Source organism: Meriones unguiculatus, chromosome 3, assembly GCF_030254825.1.
Source record: "Meriones unguiculatus strain TT.TT164.6M chromosome 3, Bangor_MerUng_6.1, whole genome shotgun sequence".
NCBI classification, from domain to species: domain Eukaryota; kingdom Metazoa; phylum Chordata; class Mammalia; order Rodentia; family Muridae; genus Meriones; species Meriones unguiculatus.
This window is the reverse complement of record NC_083351.1, coordinates 16,610,627-16,630,753: the sequence shown is the minus strand read 5'-3', so window position 1 is coordinate 16,630,753 and position 20,127 is coordinate 16,610,627. Positions and strand designations below refer to the sequence as shown.

At 53.9% G+C, this 20,127-nt stretch overlaps 3 long non-coding RNA genes across 4 annotated transcripts; 2 read left to right on the top strand and 1 right to left on the bottom strand.

Annotated features, from left to right (window-relative positions):
- Positions 1-2,642: 2,642 nt before the first annotated feature.
- On the bottom strand, positions 2,643-13,785 carry LOC132652971 (uncharacterized). Its single transcript, XR_009590562.1, has 2 exons — positions 11,741-13,785; positions 2,643-9,423 (listed from the first exon to the last, which is right to left on the bottom strand). It is a non-coding gene; the product is annotated as an uncharacterized LOC132652971 (long non-coding RNA).
- On the top strand, positions 8,754-10,225 carry LOC132652972 (uncharacterized). Its single transcript, XR_009590563.1, has 3 exons — positions 8,754-8,884; positions 9,042-9,133; positions 9,960-10,225. It is a non-coding gene; the product is annotated as an uncharacterized LOC132652972 (long non-coding RNA).
- On the top strand, positions 10,708-19,022 carry LOC132652970 (uncharacterized). Of its 2 annotated transcripts, XR_009590561.1 has the most exons (4): positions 10,708-11,238; positions 16,386-16,552; positions 17,091-17,193; positions 18,842-19,022. It is a non-coding gene; the product is annotated as an uncharacterized LOC132652970 (long non-coding RNA). The 2 variants fall into 2 exon arrangements; XR_009590560.1 differs by lacking the exon at positions 18,842-19,022 and having other exon boundaries at positions 17,091-18,819.
- Positions 19,023-20,127: the final 1,105 nt, after the last annotated feature.

Genomic DNA, 20,127 nt, shown 5'->3' with positions numbered 1-20,127 from the left:
CCTCTGGACACAGGGTGGGGGGGGGGGGGAGGTGCTTTCTTTGTCTGACAGATGTGGGTGTCCCCGACGGCAGTGACTCAGGGTATGAAGGTCCACTCTCCTTCCTGCTGCCAGGGTGGAGACCTGAGTCAGACCGCCAGCATCCGAAGCCCGGCTCCGCCCACGGCAGCTGTGTGGCTCTGAGCGCATCACCTGACCTTCCGTGTGTGTCTCAGTCTCCATGGGGAATAACAGTTTTCCCAAGTAGAGAATGCTGTCACGTGACTCAGTAAGTGCTCAGCAAGGTCCCCTGTCGTTCCCCTCTCCAACATGGGAGAGGTGATGCCAGCGATTGAACTCAGGACCCAGGCACGCTGTATAAGTGCTATCTTTGCGCCACACCCCTATGCTATAAGCTAAGAGGATCTCATGGGGATACCCCAGGCTGGCTTTAAACTTGGCACCTAGCTGAAGACGGGCATCCTCCTGCCTGACTTCCCAAGTGATGTCAGGCACAGACCAGTCCCTGTCTTAGGAGATGCCGGGGATTGAACCTAGGGCCTTGTGCACGCTAGGCGCATGGGTTACTAGCCGAGCCATGCCCCCAGCTTTAATTCTGGCTCTGAGGCTACGCGTCCTGGCTTAGCGTCTGAAGCCCAGAGATCTTTGCTGGTGCTGTTCCCCCTGACTCTCACCCCCCCCCCCAAGTCTTTCTCAGATTCCAGGCTTCGGGCCTCCAGGGATCTCTCTGGCAAACACACCTCCACCCTCAGTCCAAATAAACCACTTCCTCCGGGATCCGCAGCCCTGAGAGCAGCGCCGCTCCCTGCTGCTTAAGTTGTTTGTGCAACTCTCAGTCCCTCCTGCCCTAGCCCCGGCCAACAAGGTCACTAGCTCTTCAAGCGCCATCCACCGCCCTCCTGGGGCTTTCCCAACAAACGCCTCCTCCCTCCAGACCCCTACTGCCGGGAAAGGCACACTCCCTTCCAACTTTGGGGTACCAAAGGTTTCAGATGCTGTCATTGGTCCAGGGCAGATCACATGACTCAGCTCACCCGGTCTTAAACCGCTGGTTGGAGAGGCTGCTCTTCAGTTCTTTGTTACTTTAGGTACTTTAGGTTTTTCTTTTTTTCTTTTCTTTCTTTCCTTTCCTTTTCTTGCCCCACCCCCCACCCCCCATAAAGGACAGACTTTCTCTGTGTACCCCTGGCTGTCCTGGAATTCACTTTGTAGACCAGGCTGGCCTTGAAACTCACAGAGATCCTCCTGAGAGGCTTTTACTTTTGGGGTTGGTTCGGTTTTGGTGCGAACTCTCACTCTGCCCTATCATTTGCTGCAATGGCCATAGACTTTCAGCGATCCTCTTACCTCAGCTTCCCAAGTGTTAGGATTGCAGGTTTGAGCTACCATGCCCTGGTTGCTCACTTTTTTGCAAGCACCAGGACGCGCCAGGACGCTTTGTCTCCAGGATGTTGCTGGCAGCCACATGAATCCACGAGCTCACCTTCTCCTGGATCAGTGCAACGTGGAGAGAGGCAGAGTTGGGGACTCAACCTTCCTCAGGCCTCACTGAGCCACCGTGTCCATCAGTCCCCAGACCTGGCGTCTCCTGAGACTGTTCCCTGCTCCCCACTGTCACCGCCAGCACATTTGAGGAGTTCCCGGTGATGTTCAGGCCCCTTGACTCCAGGCAAACCGGATTGACGGCTCCGACCAGGACTAGCCAAGCACAGCTGAGGTTTAGTGACATGTTTTAAGGGTTAGGAGAAAGAGGGTCACTCAGAAGGATGGGGGACGCACCAGAGAAAATGAGTATGGGCCTTTCAGGGCAGGATAAGACACAGCAAGTGTGGGTCCAGCTCCTCATATGAGGTCACTGGGTGGTCCATCTGACAGGACCGAGATTGATAAGGCAAACAGCAACCCTCAGGGATACAGGAAGGTAGGCTATCTTTAACTGTAAACAGTTTATAGTTTCCTTTGGGAGTCTCAGGAAATCTCTGATGAAAGGGATGATGCCCTGCCCAAGGTCATACGTGTTCAGACTTTAAACCACTTTGCTGTTACTTGAACATAAAGGACTATTATTTTTGTACCCGCAGCGTATTATACATACCATAAGGTCAACGATGCATCAACAGCTGTATCAGAGTCAAACTCTGCATCAGGGCTAAACTCTTATTGATCAGTGAGTCTGGCAGCCAGCACCGCAACCTTCCTAACGCTGCGACCCTTCGATACAGTTCCGCACGGTGACCTCTGCCAACCGCCAACTTATTTTCGTTGCTACTTCATAACTGTAATTCTGCTACTGTTTATGAGTCGTAATGTAAATGTTTTTGGAGACAGAGGTTTGCCAAAGGGGTCGAGACCCACGGGTTGAGAGGAACCCGCTGCCCCGAGTCCTCTCCCGAAGGCTCCCGCAGTCTTGCCGGTGGTGACCTAACACTGAGTTGGGTGTCCATGCCTTCACCTTCGTTTATTTATTTTTCTGTACATGGCTGTTTTGGTTGTACGCACTTTTCTGTGTGCCACGTGCATGCCTGAGGCCCTCGGGAGGCCAGCAGAAGGCGTTGGATCTGTAAGTGTTGCAGCTCTGGGGGGCAACGTATGCTAACAGTCGGGAGCCAAGGAACTCCACAAAGTCACGCGACAAAGCGAACTTCACGTGGCAGAGCAAACCTCACACAAGAGATTTATTGGGAAAGACATGAGAGGGAGAGCGACTCTGCACCCTCTGATGAGAAGTAGCCAAGAGCAGAGCAGGAGGCAGGCTTCATACAGGGTCTGAGGCAGGGCGGAGCTTTTCAGGGTGGTCTGGGTCTGAGATTGGTGCCATTTTGTGGCCTGATCATGGGACATGCTCAGGGATTGGTGGGATTTTGAGTTTGGGGATTGGTGGGATTCTGTAGCCCAATCTTGAGGGGGTTTGGGTTGGTTTTGTTTTTTCTTTCGGAAGGGTGGAGCTTGGCTGCCTTCTGTGAGAAAGGCTGGAAATGGCCATTTCCATTCATAGAGCAGGGCTGGGAGGAGGTTGGGAGTGGCCAGTATGGACATTACAGCAGTCTTAGGGTGGGGCCTGCCCACTTGTGCCTCAAAGGGTGCCTTAAGGATCTTGGAGTTACAGATGGCTCTGAGCTGTCATGTGGGTTCTGGGGATTGAACTCTGGTCCTCTGGAAAACCAGCAAGTGCTCTTAACTCCATCTCTCCAGCCCTTCACCCTGAACTCGTAAAGTGCTTACTGTGTGCCAGAGCCCGTCCTGAGGCTTTATGGGCACACATTTCCCACAGCTGCTCTGAGGGATACGACCCTTTCTGTTGCGTTCTTGGGAGAGAACTTGACATTCCCCGTCTCAGCTGCTTACTGTGGGAATTAAGAACCCTGTATGCTCTTCCAATCTGAAAACTGCATCTAGTTCTCCGGCCCTTGTAAAGACTAAAAGGGAACACACGAGAGATGGATGGCTCAGAAGTTAGGAGCACCGGCTGCTCTTCCAGAAGACCAAAGTTCAATTCCCAGCACCCACACGGCAGCTCAACCGTTCATGACTCCAGTTCCAAGGCATCTGGTACCCTTTTCCAAGCCCCACGGGCCCCAGCCAGGCACAAGGTACAGCTATACACAGGCAGACAAAATCCTCATCTACATAAAATAAAATAAAAATCTGAAGCAATTCTCCAAACCGGCGTTGGCGCTGCATGCCTGTGAGGAGGTGGAAGCAGGAAGATCTGAAGTTCAAAGTCAAGCTCAGCTATGTAGAGAGGGCAAGGCGACTTAATCTACCCAAGACCCGGCCAATACAATGCCAACTAACCCTATTTACTGATGAGGGGACTGAGCCTGGAGGCTGTGACATGACCCAGGGTGGCACAGGTCGAGGTGTGTCAGCCACCCCTCAACCAGCTGGGAACCTGGAGGCTCTGTGCCCGCCTGCTCTGAGAAGCCCAGGAGGTGTGACGGGCAGTGGCTTCATCAGTCCCCTGGGCTGTGTCCTACCCATCTTCCTAGAAACTCTCCTTTCCCCTTGGAGCCTGTCTGTCCGTCCCACTCTCAAGTGACCATTGTCATCAGTTGGGGCGGGCCTGCCCTCCAGGTAGCTATCCATCAGCGAGAAGACAGGGACCGTCCGAGGCGAGATGGCCAGGGACTGGTGCGTTTGGCCTCACCGAGACCCTGTCTGCCCTGCAGGCTCACTGTGGCTCGGATGTGACGCTCGCTCGCACTAACAGTCTGCTAGCACCTTGGGGCTGCTGGCTGGAAGGGCCCAGGCCTGTGGGCAGACTCCAGGCAGTGTCCACTCACCCTTGCCCTTCCTGTGGGCCACTCCAAACCCCGAAGGAGTCGACCTCTGAGCCAGGCCTTCCGGCCTCTTCCTGGCCTCCTCTCTGCTCATCTGCGAAGAACAACAGGATGTGAACTGTGACGGCCACCAGACCTGCTGGCGACACAGGTGTTAGGCTGTCCCGTTGGAAGCTGGACTCACGGCTCAGCTCCCTGAATCCCACAGCCGGCTCCCGATTTTCACCTGAGGATAGGGAATCTCATTTGACAGGATGGCAAATGAGTGCCAGAGGATGGGTACCCGGCACACCTCAACTCCTAAAGAAGGGGCAGGATCATAGGAAGTTAGGCACACACACATATCTCTCCTGTTTTTCACACAGAGTGGGTCTGGCTGGCCCTGAACTTGCTATGTAGACCAGGCTGGCCTCAAACTCTCAAACCTCCTGTCTGATATCTCACAAGTTTGTTTGACACCAGGCCTGGCAAACAGGCAAGGGTGTTTTTTGTTGTTGTTGTTGTTTTGTTTTGTTTTGTTTTTTTTAGCTCTCTACCTCAAATGCATCATTTACAGAGAAAGAAGAGAATCAGTTGCTCTCCAGGCTGCTCAGTAGGCACTGGACCATGGATGCCTGTACTCCAGACGTACGAGGCTCCATGAAGAGAATGTGGAAGTCTGAAGCTCAGCCTAGCATAGGCTGTGCGCTCTGAGCAGAGTCCCTCCACCGAACAACCAGAACCCGGCAGATACAGTCCTGGGCTAGCCTGAGCCCTCCCACCTGACTCCTACACCCACCCTCTGGGAATCTACCGCAGATCCATCTTCAAACCCACTAGTGACAACAGCAAGATCTCTGCCGGGGATTGGAGGGCTGGGATTAAAGGCCGCATTGCTACTTTACCCCACTCCACCCCCACGCAGGCCCGACTTGGTTTCTGAAATAAGGTCTCTGATTGGCCTGGAGCTAGCCAAACGGGCTGGGTTGCCCGGCCAGCACGCCAGGAACCCTTCGGTGTTCCCCCTCACAAACGTAAGCTACCACGTTTGGTTCTGCGGGTGGAACTCAAGTCCGGGACTTGCCTGGCAAACATTGTATCAACTGGGCTACTTCCTCAGACCCTCTCCAGAGTATTATGCCCAAGCTGGGGGATGGAATAGCCTGGGACCAACTCAGGTCATGTGACTGCAAGAAACAGTCTGGAAATGGGGAGGAAAGATGCGTGGTCAGGGTGGAGTCAAGTCCGTCTCCACTATGAGGCTGCTTTTCTTTCTACCTGCCCCAAGGGTAGAGTTTCAAGCTCAAGTGGGAAAGCTGATGGGAGGAAGGGGCAGTCTGGACCCCCCAGGTGAAGTCCCTAGGGAGCCAGTGAGGGCTTTGGGGGAGATGAAGGGACAGAGACAGTTGCAGGGAGCCATGGGTCCCTACTCAGGACCCTGGGAGAAGAGGCGCAGAAGCCCCAGCTGTTACTGCAAGGATTGCTTGGGAGCCAACCCACGTCATTCCTGGCTAGGGGCCTGCAGATGCCAGCGAGAGCATGGGCGAGGGCCCATGAGTAATGCATCCCTCTGTCTGCTTCCAGACTCTCCCTTGCTGGGCCCCAGGGAGCCCCAAGCTTGGTGGCCCCAGCTGTGGGGTGGCCACCCCCGACACCAGGCTTGGCTGTGCCGAGGGCCGCTACCACCGCTCCCCCATCCTCGGCCGCCCCTTGGTTGGTGTCTGAACTTGCACCCTGGCTCCATGGGCCAGCTTCGCTCTGAATGCAGCCATTGTAAGAGACGCCCAAGAGTCCAAGTGGCTCCTGGCCAGCACACGTGGCTCCTTTGCAGATGCCCATGGAGGCCCTAGGCCAGGAGGGCAAGGCTGGCCTGAGAGAGAGGAGGCTGGAGAGCTCTGAGCTGCTGCTGCATGAAGCTCCAGACTGCAGAGACTATACTGCTGGTTAGGCTGGGCCCTCACCTCTACCTGTCTCTAGTCGGAGAGAGGAGTGGAGGGGGGGTGCTAGGTCATCCCAGGAAACTTTGGGGCTTTGGAGAAGTCCTGGGACTGGGCTCTGGGATATCTCAGGCTTCCACTAAACCGAAAATCCTAACGGGAGAGACGAGGCCAGATCCCTGCTCCTCGGGCCCAGCTTACCGTAGAGGCCTGGGAGGAGCCACAAAGCCCTGGGGGCATCCCAGGAAGGTTATTTTCGGTCCAGAGGTGGGTGTTAGAAGGGGAGCCCAGGATTTGTTGTCTCCTGCGAGACTGCCAGGGTCTTCCAGACTGAGTCTGCCTGTGCTGGTGCCATAACACCTAGATACTGTTTACTCAAGACTTACTAAACGTCTGGGTGCTGTGCCAAGAACGTCCGTCCTATCTCCTTTGACCCTCATAACATCCATACAAGGCAAGTGTTATCCCTAACCCTGGGGCAGCTGCTGCCCGGGCAGTTCTCAGGCTCAGCCAGGGAGGGCGGGCCCTCAGAGCTGAAATCCACCCTGTGAGCTGCTCAGCCGTACCCCTAGCGTCTGCCGTAGCTACCTCACACTGCAGCTGACTCTCACAGCTAGGCTGATTGAACAGGGGAACCTGGATCTGATGCTCGACCCTGTCAGCTCCCCCTCACCGCCTTCTTTTCTCTTCCCGCCTCAGAACCCACCAGCTCCAGGTAGCTGGCACTGTACCCGGTGGAAGCAGCCTGGCTGGGGAGGCAGGAGCGGAGAATTGCCAAGCCACCAGCTCCGCCTCTTCAATCTTCACTCTCTTCGAGGGAGAGTGGGGGTTTTGATTTTTGCCTTTTTCAAGACAGGGTTTCTCTGTGTAGATCCTGGCTGTCCCGGAACTTGCTCTGTAGATCTGGCTGGCCTTGAACTCAGAGATCTGCCTGCCTCTGCCACCCGAGTGCCAGGATTAGAGATGTAGACCGCTACCCCTGGCAAAAGTGGGTTTTTCATTTAGGATTCTTGTTCAGTTTTGTTTGAGACAGGGCCTTACTGTGTAGACTAAGCTGGCCTCTGCCTGTCTGAACCTCTCGGGTGCTGAGATTGAAGATGTGCACTATCACCCTTCCTTTTGTTTTTTGAGGCAGAGTCTTCAGGTAAGCCAGGCTGACCTCGAACTTACTACACAGCTGAAGTTGGTTTTGAACTCCGTGATCCTCCAACCTCCACCTCCTGAGTGTTGGAATTACAGATGTGTCACCTCACCTTAATTAGAATTCTTTAATGCAAAAGGAGAGACGTATTTTGTTACTGAGACAAGGAAGGAATGGACTGGAAGGGTTCAGGACGGCCCGAGGACTAGATAGGAGCAGAGCTGGGCCCTGAACTACCTCCAAACACAGCTCCAGGGACCTGAGAGTGGGTAGAGTGGTAGAGTGGTTCCCTTAATGACAAACCAGGTCCTCATACCGGAAGAAAAGGAAGTGGTGGGGCTGGATGGTTCAGTGGTAACATGCTTGCCTGGCATGCACAAGGTCCTGGGTTCCACCCTCAGCCTCCCAAGGAATAAGTGAGCAAAGAAAGGAGAGAGTGTGTGTTTGAGTGAGTAAGGAAGGGGCAGCCCAAATAGCCTAACCTCTGAGTCAGGGCTCGGGGCTGCAGAATGAAGCCAGCTCAGAGCTCCATGAGGGAGGTTCTTTGTGGCCATGAGACTCACAGGAACGTACCCTGATGCCCTGCTCACTCATCCCAGGCTCTGGACGGCTGTGTGTCCCTGGCCATTGTCGTATCTCCTCCTGGATGATAGTTCTTCCATCTGTGGAAGGAAGTCAAGCACCTCCCTCCCCCAGCCCAGTCAGTTCTGTCTTTCTACCATAGAATCTACGGATGGGACTCAGGTCGGCATGCTTGCTCTCCCAGCATCGCACAGAGTGCCACCTCACTGGCCATCTGTGTCCTCTGCCCCAGGCTGGCCTTGAGCTGCTCCGGTTCAGCCTCTGGAATGCTGGGATTGCATACAGGTATTTGTTATGCTCATCCCACACTTAGCTCTCGCCCTTAGTAAATTTTCCAGGGGAAGAGAGTGTTCCCAGAGCCCAACAGAAAGGATGAATCACTGAGAGGAATTTCAGGCATTCCTGAAGATGACTTACAAACTGGCTGCTGTCTGTCATCAAGTAGGAAAACACCCCTCCTTCCAGACGGCCTGTGGTGCAAAAGGCCACACAGGCCAGTATCACCACACACACACACACACACACACACAGGGCGTGGCCTGTGGGCCTCTGAATCCTGGTTCCTTTGCAGAAGGACAACAAGGTCCTTGGCAGCCACTGAGACACTGTAAAGAAAAGGTACTAACATTATCCTTGGCCTCCGTCCCTGTCTCTGTCAAGCAGGGATCAGCTCACTGCCATGCCAGCCTCACGGGGGCTTCATGAGGCACGGACAAGCCAAGACAGAGAAAGAACACTGAAGGCCTGTGATGGTGATGGTGATGGTGCCTGTGGAAGAGGCGGAGGCAGGCCACCTAGGGTTTCTGTCCTGAGACACCCTGTCTCAGAAACAAAAAATACGAAAGGCAGCGGCCGGGGAGAGATGGTCCAGGTGGCAAAGCACCAGCTACACAAGCCAGAGGGACCTCAGTTCCAGCTCAGGACTTCTAGTCCTTCAGTGTCCCCTCCTGAGCTCTGGATTATAGGTGTGTGCCCCCACACCCTGCAAACTCACGCTCTTCTCTTTCAGTCGTGCTATAATACAGACACTGATGTTATCATCGTTTTACAGAGAAAGAGGTGAGGCTGGACCTTGAATTTACACAATCTAGCTTTTTCTTTTCTTTTCTTTTTTTTTTCCAGATTGAGGGGTGGCTCTTATTACGTAGATCAGGCTGGCATTATACTCCCGAAACTCCATCTGCCTTGGCCTCCCAAGAGCGAGGATTACAGAAGTAAGTAAGCCACAGTGTCTCCTCTCAGTGGCTCTCGGAGGTCTGCGGAGGAGGGCTGTCCTCCTCTCATGAAGATGCTGAGGTGCTTGTGATTTCAGTCAAACCATGAGCAGATGTGCTGTGACCAAGGACCTCCTCTCTCCCATCTCTGGGAGTTAGCACTGGTTGGCAACTTGGAACTCAGCTGGGGAAATCAGCCCGAACACCAAACAGGGCCTCTTCAGTGGCGTGGGCAAAGCATGGTGGCTGCCTTCCAAGAACAGACTTCCCAGGAAAATGGGTTGTGGCACCTGTAATTTCCCAAGGTTGAAGTCATTTTGTTCATATTCTATTGGTCAAAGTAGTAAGGAGCCTGAGTTCAAGGGAAGGGCACACGGAGACCCACATAGAGCATGTCCAGGAAACATGGGGCATTGTTTTGGAACTATCACTGCTCCCCATTTTCTGAGATCTTTTAGGAGAGGGCCCCTTTTCCTAGACAACTTCTACCTCCCTTCTGTATACAGCTTCAGTTTTATATATATAGTGTGTGTGCGTGTGCCACAGCTTATGTGTGGAGGTCAGAGCACAAACTTTTGGGAGTTGGTTCTCTCCTACCGCTTTCCGGGGTTTGAACTCACATTGCCAGGTTTGTGCAACAAGCATTTTTGCCTGCTGAGCCAACTCACCCGCCCACTTTATCTTTTTGTTTTGTTTGAAACAGGGACTCTTTATGTAGCCCTGGCTGGCTTGGAGCTAGCTATGTAGACCAGGCTAGCCTCCGCTTCTTGAGTACTGGGACCAAAGGTGTGTGCCACCACACCAAGCTTTTTTTTTTTTCTTCCAGCATGAGATGCCTAAAGAGACCCCTGGACACTCTGTTTCAACATTCTGTTCGCCAAAGGGATGTAAGTGTCTCCTTTTAGATTATCTTTGTCCTTGCCAGGACAATTGCGCCTCACTTCCGTCTTCCTGCTCTCTTCTCAAAACCCCTGCAACTCCATGGACCTTATTTCCCTGAACAGCGATGCGCTCCGCCCTTTCTCTTCCCAGTGAAAGCCGGCCACACCGGGGGCTCTCTTCCTACGGTGGTCACGGCCTGGAAGCCAGAAATACTCCACACGGCAGTTCCAGGAGGGATGTTTCCCAGCTCGGGACTGGAGGAACCCCTAAGGACCCTCCCCCAACCCAGCACAGTGCTTTGCAGTCCTTGTTCCTGAGACAGGGGCCCTTTCCCAAGGTAGCCGCAGAGGTTATAGACAGGTAGACGGAGAGCAGCTGCGGCCGCTTGTGTTAGAGAATTGCTGGGTTGCACTGCCTCGCTGATAGGGCCTTGCCAAAGAGTACCTTCTACGAGGAAAGACTTGCTTTAATCCACTTGCACAACTGTTGCCATCAGCAGGGCCTTCCCAGGACATGGGACTTGTGACATGTGAGACCCTCCTGCCTCTGGCTCCTGAGTATGGGGATTAAAGGTGTTTGGCGCCATGCCAACCCTGGCTCAGAAATCTTAGCCGTCAACATTCTGGAAGAATGTTTCCCCAAAGGTAGTGTTTCCCCACCCCCACCCCCCACCCCCAATCAGCCCAGGAAGTGCTTCTCTAGTCCAATTCTCGTTTGGCAAATGGAGAAACTGAGTCTTGGGGCGGGAAGGAGACCAGGTCACTCTGCAAGCCCAGCTGAGCTGGGACTCCAGCTTCCTCCCTCTCCTGGCTGAACTCTGCCTCTGGGCTTTTTGCCAGCAGCCAACGCTCAGGCCAAGCAGGACACATGCGCCATCTTAGTGCCGGCTCCCAGGCAGAGGCTGGCACACTCCTTTCTTAACCTAGCGTGGTGGGTTTCAGCAGCCCAGGTAGACACCTGGCGAAACCCAATCTCAGAGAGGGCAAGAGATTTGCCTCAAGAGGTAATGGGTGGCCATCACTCCCAATGAGCAGAGCCTCGTCCAAAACGAGCCATCCAGCAATCGGGAGGAAGAAGGCGGGGTAACGGGGAGGTGGGAGAATTACGCCTCAGTATACAACGAACAATGCATTCGGGTGGGTTCAAGAGCACCCGGAACTGGCCAGGCGCCACGGAAAAGTCGGGGGAAGCAAAGACCATCTCTGCAAAACCCAAAGCCAACTGTGAGTCCAGCATTCCTGCTCAGGGGTGCGGCAGGAACTCCTATAGCACGATCCTATAGGTCCGCTATCAGCCAATGGGGGCCCTGGCGTGGGTGCCCTGACTACTAGGGATAGGGGCTGGCTTTTACGCCTGGTAAGGTGGCTTGTACCGGGATCACCCCGAAGGAGCCACGGAGCCGCCGGGTTCTGTGGGTTAAAACCTGCATAAAGGCCACAGCCACAGGCTGCTAGCTGTGCAGAAGTGACGTAAGAGCCCTGGAACAATGAGAAGCCGGGACAAAGGCTGGTGTTGTGTGGTGTGTGGGTGCAAGGCTTCTCAGCTGGGCAGATGGGGGTTGGGAAGGGATGGAGGAGCGCCCGGTTCCGGCTCCCCGGCCTCCACGCCCCACACCTCGCCTTTGCGGGCGAGCAGCAGCCCTCGACTTTGGCATTGGCAGCACCAGCTAGGTCAGGGCACTAACTACCTCTGAGCAGGGAGGAAGGAAAACAGACACGGACTTACCAGCCCGGAGAGACCTGGCAGTGTTTCCATTTCTCGTTATTTATGACAAATATTATCCAGTTTCCTCTGTGTAGATGCTCTTTGAGACGGTGTCGTTGGCCTTGGCCAATCTGAGAACCACGTGACTTGCCCAGCAGAGTTGGGCCCCACAGAAAGCGCAAGTCCTACATAGTCCATTAAACGTGTCCGTGGCCTTCCGGGCCTCGGCCACATTCCTCTGCTTGGACACACCTGTTTCTTGGGATGTCCCCGGCACATACGGGTCCACGAATGTGTGCAGGTACAGGCACTCGCCGCTGTCATTCTCCACATCCAGGAGGGCGAGCTCCGTCCAGGTTCGGGGACTGTCTGTCTGAGACAGGCTCTCCGGATGTAGTTCTTGCTGTCCTGGAGCTCACTGCGTAGACCAGGCTGTCCTGGAACTCACAGAGATCCACCTGTCTCTGCCCCCCCCCCCGAACTGTAATCAAAAGTACGTGCCACGATGCCTGCCAGTGCCATTTTTGGTCCAGTTTTTCTTTTGCTTTTTGAGTCAGGATCAGTCTCCTGTAGTTTAAGCTGGCTTTGAACCTGCTACACAGTGAAAGGTGATCCTCCTCCTTAACCGCATACCAGGGTTGTGCAATGAGGCGCCATGCCTGGCCTTATGCAGCGCTACAGGGCTTCTTGCCTGGGCAGCACTCTAACCACTGGGCTACTCTCTCCTATATTCTAGTTTCTCTCCCTCCCTCGCTTTTTTCTCTCCTGAGTCTGTTTTCTGTCTATAGTCTTTCTCCCTCTCCCTCTATTTCTTCCCCCCCCCTTTTTTTTTTTTTTTTTTTTGAGACATGGTCTCATGTGTTTATGGATTCAAGGCAAACTTCTCCCTGTGTAGCTGATTCTCCTGTCTCCACCTCTCAAGTGTTGGGAGCACTGTGAGTATTCCATCTAGTTTTCTGAGTTCCCTTGGGGTTTGCACAGGGTTCCTGCTGGTAACTTTTCAACCTGTGCCTGGGCTGGCCCAGTAGGTGTGGTCTTTTTAAGTGTTGAGACAGATTCCAAGATATGTGCCTATGAGTGACTTAGTCTCATGAAAGCAAAACCTTTGCTCTTTGTGACTCCTTTCCTGTTGTTATTGGGGCTTGGGATGAGCTGTGTTCCGACAGCAAGCAGGCTGTCACTTGAGCCTTCGCCTGCTTTCCTGTGTGTTTTACCTACTCAGAAAAGTGGCTCCCTCTCACTCTGCCGTTCTGACGGTGTTTGTTGAGTGCCAGCCGGGCACTAAGCCTCGTCCTGGAAAATGGACTGAGGTGGTGAGGAAAACAGCAAGAATGGAATCCTTTATGCATTCCTGGCCTCAGTTTCCCCATCACCAAAAGGAGACATTTTGTCCCAAACTTCTGGAGGTGCCTCTGAGTGGAAGCATCTGTGGTGTGTTAGGCTGTGAGCACTCGTCCCCTGTCAAGCCTGCTGTACCTCAGGCTCCTGGAACCCGAGAGTCTGGGAGGCTGGTTGGTGATGGCTCAGGTTGCAGGCTGGCCGGGCCTGCCAGCTGGCCGGGCCTCACTGAAAGGGGCGCTTGGGGCCTTCGTCCTGCCCTGCTTATCACTGGGGCTCCCTGCTTGGCCCAGGGCTGTCTCACCTGATCCCCTGACTCACCACGTGAGGCTCCAGCCTCACCCCTAGGCATGCTGGGATCCTGGACCACCAAGCCCACCTCAGATACCAGCACTTCCCAGCTGCCCCACCTCAGGCAGGCTTCCCAGGCTCCTGCTGTAAAGCGAGGGTGAGAGCCGCACCCTTTCAGGTGGGAGGATGGGGACGACTTGCCTGCTAGGCCTTCTGCTTTGCGACGAGCAATGCCGTTACGAGGAGTCTCGGCTTCACCTTCCCTGGAGAGAGCTTAGGAAAGATATCCCAGGGGCAACAGACCCAGCAAGCAGGTTCTGCCCACCGTGGAGCTCGGCTCAGTCTCTCACTGGATGGAAGACCTCAAGCAAATCCCTCCTGAGGCTGACCTCCTCTTCCTTGGAGCAGAGGCTGGGCGCCTTTTGCCTTCTGTCCTCCCAGACCTCTGAGCACTTTGCCGGGGGGAGGGGGGTATTGTGGGAAAGGCCTATTCCACTAAAGCATTTCCTGACCAAAAGCGACTTGAGCAATTCTGGTAAATTCTGGAAATTCCGGAGGTAAGGGAGAGCCTGGCCGGAGCTTCTGGAGGGGGTTCTTGTTTTCTCTCTCTCTCCTTCCTTCCCATGGACCCGCATCCCCCAAGTGGTGGGGATGACTCCAAGGATGACAAAGGAGACATGGCTCCCTTTATGCCTGGGCAGGGCAGTCTTTTTAACCTCAGGCCTCTAACGCCTGTGCAGCCTTTGTGGGAATGAAAGGGAGAGAGGACGCATGTGGGACTCGTGGGGAGGAGCCATCTTGAGCCTGAGAGCCCCTGGGGAACACCTGGATTAACAATCTGGGGCCTTTGGGATGATGGCACACGCCTTTAACCTCAGCACTCGGGAGACAGAGGCAGGTGGATCTCTGAGTCTGAGGCCAGCCTGGTCTCCAGAGTGGGTTCCAAAACAGCCAGGGACACACAGAGACACCCCGACTTGGGTGTGTGTTGGGGGGGGTGGAGAATCTGTGGCCTGCTGGGTATGGTGCTCAAAGCTCTCAGGAAGTAGAGGTAGGTAGATCTCTGTGAGCTCAAGGCCAGCCTGGTCTACATATTGAGTTCCAGGACAGCCAGGGATATATTAAGAGACCCCGTTTAAAAGAAAAACGAAAAACAGTAGTAAAAGTGAATAAATGAAGATGGAGACGGGATACCTGCCTCCCACCACCTCCTTAGTCAGCTGTCCTGTGCATGGCTGACTCATCTCCTCATCCCCATGGCCTTCACATCACGGTGCCTGCCCAGCATGACTGTGTCTGCAAGGAGAACCCAGAGAAAACATTAACACACAGCCACAGTGTGCATCGGGGGAGCTCTGAAGCGTGTGGCCTGGAGTCAGACCTTGGGAAGCCACAAGAAGAGCAGAGGAGGGTGAAGGGCAGCTCAGCCTATTTAAGGTGACCTTGTCCCAGATAAAGCCCGAGCTGAGCCTGAAACCAGTGTGGGCTGGGGCTGGAGAGATGGCTCAGCAGTTAGGAGCACTGTCTGCTCTTCCAGAGGTCCCGAGTTCAATTCCCAGCAACCACATGCTGGCTTATAAAACCAGTGCTGGCTCTCCCCAGGCCTGCCCTGCAATGGCCTTGGACTGGTGCCGAAGGCCACCAGCCCAAGTGTCATCAGACAGCTGTGTTCATTCCCCCAGGCCTGGGCTGGCAATGTTAGTCTCTAGTTCTTCAGACACCTCACTAGGTTGGGGCCTTTAAAAGCCTACAGCTGCCAATACTGAGGAGCCAGAGAGGCTGGTGTGTGCTTGTAAGCTCCAGCCTCTATGTATCAGTTTTACTGCAGAAAAGCTGTAGAAAGGCAACAAGCCAAAAAAAAAATCTTGTGAAAACTGTAGCTCACATGTAGGGCACTCCTCTAACATGTGCATGGCCCTGGGTTCAAGCCCTACCAATACAAAAGCAAGAGAAAAAAAAAAAAAGACTCTTGTGTAAATTCCCGAAATGAAAGGTGAAGACCCTTGCCCCCTCCCGGACCTGCCCACTAAGGAATGCCATGCGCCTGACCTCCACTAAACAGGCTTAGAAATCCTGCAGGAGGTTGCAGAGATGGCTCAGTGGTTAAGAGCACTGGCTGCTGTTCCAGAGGTCCCGAGTTCAATTCCCAGCAACCACATGGTGGCTCACAACCATCTGTAATGAGATCTGGTGCCCTCCTCTGGCGTACAGGTGTACATGCAGATAGAGCACTCATATACATAAAATAAGGCAAGAAAAGAAGGAAAGAAACCCTGCAGGAGCCTTTGACAGAGCCTCATTTCCTTCCAGCCACTTGGACTGAATGGAGCAGAGTGGGCTGACGTGCGGTCCTTCCTCACCTGGTCAGAGACAGCCCAGGAGCACACCCGTGGTGTTCAGTGCTAAGCGCTCGGCAAAACATGGAGGGAGCCCATGGGGAGCAGCGCCCCCCCCCATCCCCAAGGGACTCTCAGACTAAAGGCAGCCAAGACTGAACCGGCCTCGAGGAATGGGACACTCAGCCACTCCCTGGGCGTGATGTCCCTAGGGGCCCTTGCAGTCCACCAACAGAGGGGTGTGGAGAGGCTGCTTCCTCCACCAGCCAAGAAGGCCCCAGGAAGGGCTGTGACCCTGGGTGAGGCTCAGCATCGGAGACACAGTATGCTGGTGTCCTGGGCTACAGGGTTCTGTGGCCAAGGAACGAGGCTGCTACCCAGAGAAGAGATTCCCAAGCTCAGTGGGCGGGCTGGGCAGCCATCCACTGCTGCAGCTGGGGGAAGGCCAGCTTGCTGGGTGCAGGGCAGGACCAAGGCAGAGGCTGCCAGTGGGAGGTGCTTTGCCCAGCCAGGCCTCTGGCTGGCCGATGCCAATCCTGGGTCGGGCTGTGACAGATTTCCTGCTGAGCCCTCTGGAATGTTTGGAACTTAGCAGTGACAGTCCAGAAGTTTCTGTTTCCCTGGAAGGCTCTGGTATGAAAGGAAAGTTCTAGATAAAGTTCTCCTAGTTTTGTTTTGTTACCCTGCCTTTCCTATTCTAGGGCCTTCGCCTATGATAGACGTGGAACAATGGCTCGGAGACCTTTGGCCACTTCCTGTCCCACATCTTGGCACTGGCGTCAAGAAAAGCAGCCCACGTCTTAGGCCTCACAGACCGAAACCGCTCATCTCCCTGGCCCCACCGGAACCGCCAGTCCCTAGTTTTCAGGTGATACGCAAAGCAGCCCTTCATTCTACAGAGGAGGGAACAGGCCCAGGGAGATGATACACCGCGGCCTTGAAACTAGCGAGCTGGTGGAGTTGATTCTCAGACCCACAGGGCTAACCTCCTCATGCTTGCCCCACCCTTCAGCTTCCGAGAATGCCTGAAGAGGGTGTCGTGTGAGAGGAGACAATGCTCCCCTGCTCGATTTTGCTAGAGTCATCCCTTCCCCTCTGGACTTCAGTTGCCTTATCTTGTAAGGGCAGATAATTTTAAACTAGTCTTTAGGGTCAAATGAGAAGAGCTCCATCTAGTACTCGGTGCACAGTGAGCAGGAAATACTGAGCAAACAATGGCCCCCTTTAGTTGCCGTGAAGACTTGGAGCTTGTGGAACATTTGGGACGTCGCACTTGCCCGGCATGCATCAGTCAGGAGGGGCAGGCGGTTGAAGGCCACAGCCTGGCCCTTTTTAGTTTGCTCTAGGCTTCCTGATCCACCAAGATACAAATAAGCTGCCCTCTATAGCTTTCTTTTTTCCTCCAGGTATGTCACAACCTGTGATGGAGCAAAGGTTGCTGTGGTGACCAGTAGAACCCTTATCCCGTAGCCATAGCAACGAAATCAGGAGACACACTGAGACAGCCAGGTGAGGATGCTGGGCCTGCCGCTCTTCACCAGAGACTGTGAGGTGGAGGGGTTGCCAGCCCCCAACCTGATGGTTTGCTCGCTCCCGGCTGCCTCCCCTGAGTTCACAGAAGGAAGGGAAACTGAAGGCAGGACTCCATGATGCTGTCCTTTGTAAGGCCATCCCGCAGAGATGTGGGACTTTTGGGTGACACGGCTCTTTCTGAGTCATCCATGCTCTGTAAATCCCCCTTCACTGTGCTGCTATGAGGAAGCCAAAATGGCCTGTCAGTCCACCAAGCTGGACTCAGGTGGGGTTCTTTCTTTCTTTCTTTCTTTCTTTCTTTCTTTCTTTCTTTCTTTCTTTCTTCCTTCCTTCCTTCCTTTTTCTTTCTTCCTTCCTTTCTTTCATTCATTCATTCATTCTTCTTTGTTTGTTTGCTTGAGACAGGGTTTCTCTGTGTAGCCCTGGCTATCCTGGAACTCACTCTCTGCAGACCAGGCTGGCCTCAAACTCACAGTGATTTACCTGCCTCCTGAGTGCAGAGATTAAAGGCGTGCACCGCCTCATCCAGCTGGGACTCTTTAAATACCTCGTCGGTGGGCTGTCTTTGTTCCATATTCCCAGGAAAAGCAACATAGCAGCTATGGCAGGATCTCCAGCTACCTCTGGCTGAGCTGCTTCAGCGCCCATGTCTTCTCCACCATGATAAAATGTGGCCTTGAACCTGAGATCTCACGCCATCCTCTCTTCCGTTGGGTCCCTCTGCCATCCATTTTGTCACAGGTCCTGACAGTAGGTCCCTTGTATAGCCTCAGCATCCAGGCACTGCCTAGCCCATTTCCCACAGCACCTGGCTCTGCCTTCTGACTGGCACCTGGGAGAATGACAAGACCCGGTTTGTTTCAGTAGCGGCTGTTTCTAAAATGTCACATCTCCTCCAGACAGAAGTGAGACCACAGCACCGTCAGACACGTCACTACAACCTCTACATCAGCAAGGGACATACAGAGCCACAGAGAGGAATAGGGGCTTGCTCAAGCCTGCCAGCAAGGGCCAGTGGACACAGACCCCAGGCTCTTCCCACCTAGACAAACAGTCCCCAAAGGAGACTGGCCCAGAAAGACCAGAACGATTGTATGTTTAAGGGATACATGCAAAATGGGAAATTCATGCCTGAAGAAGTCTCCTAGGGTGGCCAAATGTTGTGGGTCCTGAGCCCACAGAGCAGCGTGAATTTCAGAGCCATAGATAATAATGGCCGCCGGGAATCAGTGGTCTGTGCCCTGCTGTAGGATAAAAGGCCAGTCTTTGAGAAGGGTCTGTCTCCGTGAGCCTAGGTCCAGCTCTCACAGTTGCACTTGACAGGTAGGTACAGGTTGTAGTGGTTTGGATGACATTGGCCCCCATCCTATGTTTCAATTCTTGGTCCTTAATTGGCAGGACTGATTGGTGTGTCACTGGGGGTGTGCTCTGAGGTTTCAAAAGATCCGTGCCATTCTCTGTCTCTCTGTGCCTCCTCCTTCTACATCAAGCTGAGAGCTCTCAGCTGCTCCGGCCCTCCTGTCTTTGCTCTGCCACCCATCAGAGACTCTAAGCCTCTGAAACTGTAAGCACAATTAAACACGTTCTTTATAAACGGCCTTGGTCTTTGTGGTGGTTTGAATAGGAATGTCTCCTTCGAGATCTCCCATATACACTCGAGCTCTGCCCAGAGTGGAATCCAGTCCCCTTCTGCTGCCTGCCGATCAAGATGGAGAATTCTCAGCAACTCCCCCAGCACCGTGTCTGCCTGCACAATTCCATGCTTCCCACCACGATGGAAAAGGACTGAACCTCTGAAGCTGTAAGCCAGCCCCCCAATTAAATGTTTGCCTTTTTAAGAGCTGCCTTGGTCATGGTGTCTCTTCACAGCAATAAAACCCTAAGACAGTCATGATGTTTACCACAGCGATAGAGAAGTCACAGGTGGAATGGCCTGGCGAGTGCCAGCTACAGCCATTGTCTCAGGGAGGTCAGGGTGGCTGGACCTTGAAGTGTCTAGTGACATCACATACCCCTTTAAGAGCAGAGAGCGGCGAATTAACGCAGAGGCCCTGGCGCTCAGCTGCCTCTCACCACTCACAGGGCCCCAGGTCCTTCCCATGTCAACAGATGTAATCAGGGTATGGAGCCTGCCTGTGAGGAACTGAGGTCTCCCTACAGTGGTAGTGTGCCTGGGCCACCTTCAATGGGTCCCCAGTCTCAGCCAGGCCTCCAGCCTAACTCTAAACACCTTAATAGCATTTTACTATGAACACATCAGAGACCCCAAGGCACCACCCCTGATCTAGATCGCTCCCAGTCTCCAGCCCTGAATTGTGTGAGACCCTGTCGTTTTGAGGCAGGATAAACCTGCAGCAAAAGTGAAGGGACCGCCGGGCACAGTGGCGCATGCCTGTGACCCCAGCACTCTGGGAGGCAGAGGCAGGCGGATCGCTGTGAATTCAAGGTGAGTTCAGGACAGCCAGGGCTACACAGAGAAACCCTGTCTGGAAAACAAAAATATTAAGGGACCCCAGGAAAGACTTCTTTTACCCCAGGCTGTCATTTGCTATAAGGGCTGCCTGCACATACAGATGCTGCTTTTGGTTTTGTTTGTTTTTGTTGTTTTTTGAGACAGGGTTTCTTCGTGTAGCCCTGTGTCTCCCAGAACTCACTCTGTGGACAGGCTGGCCTCAAACTCAGTGAGATGCGCCTGCCTCTGCCTCCCAAGAGGTGGGATTAAAGGCCTGGGCCGCCACCACTCAGCATGTGATAGTTCCTTTATGCAGAGATATTTAAAACTAGAATGTGGAAACGGGGCTGAAGAGATGGCTCAGAGGTTAAGAGTCCTTGCTGCTCTTCCAGAGGACTTGGCTTCAATTCCTAGAACCTACATGGCAGCTCACACCTGCCTGTGACTCCAGTTCCAGG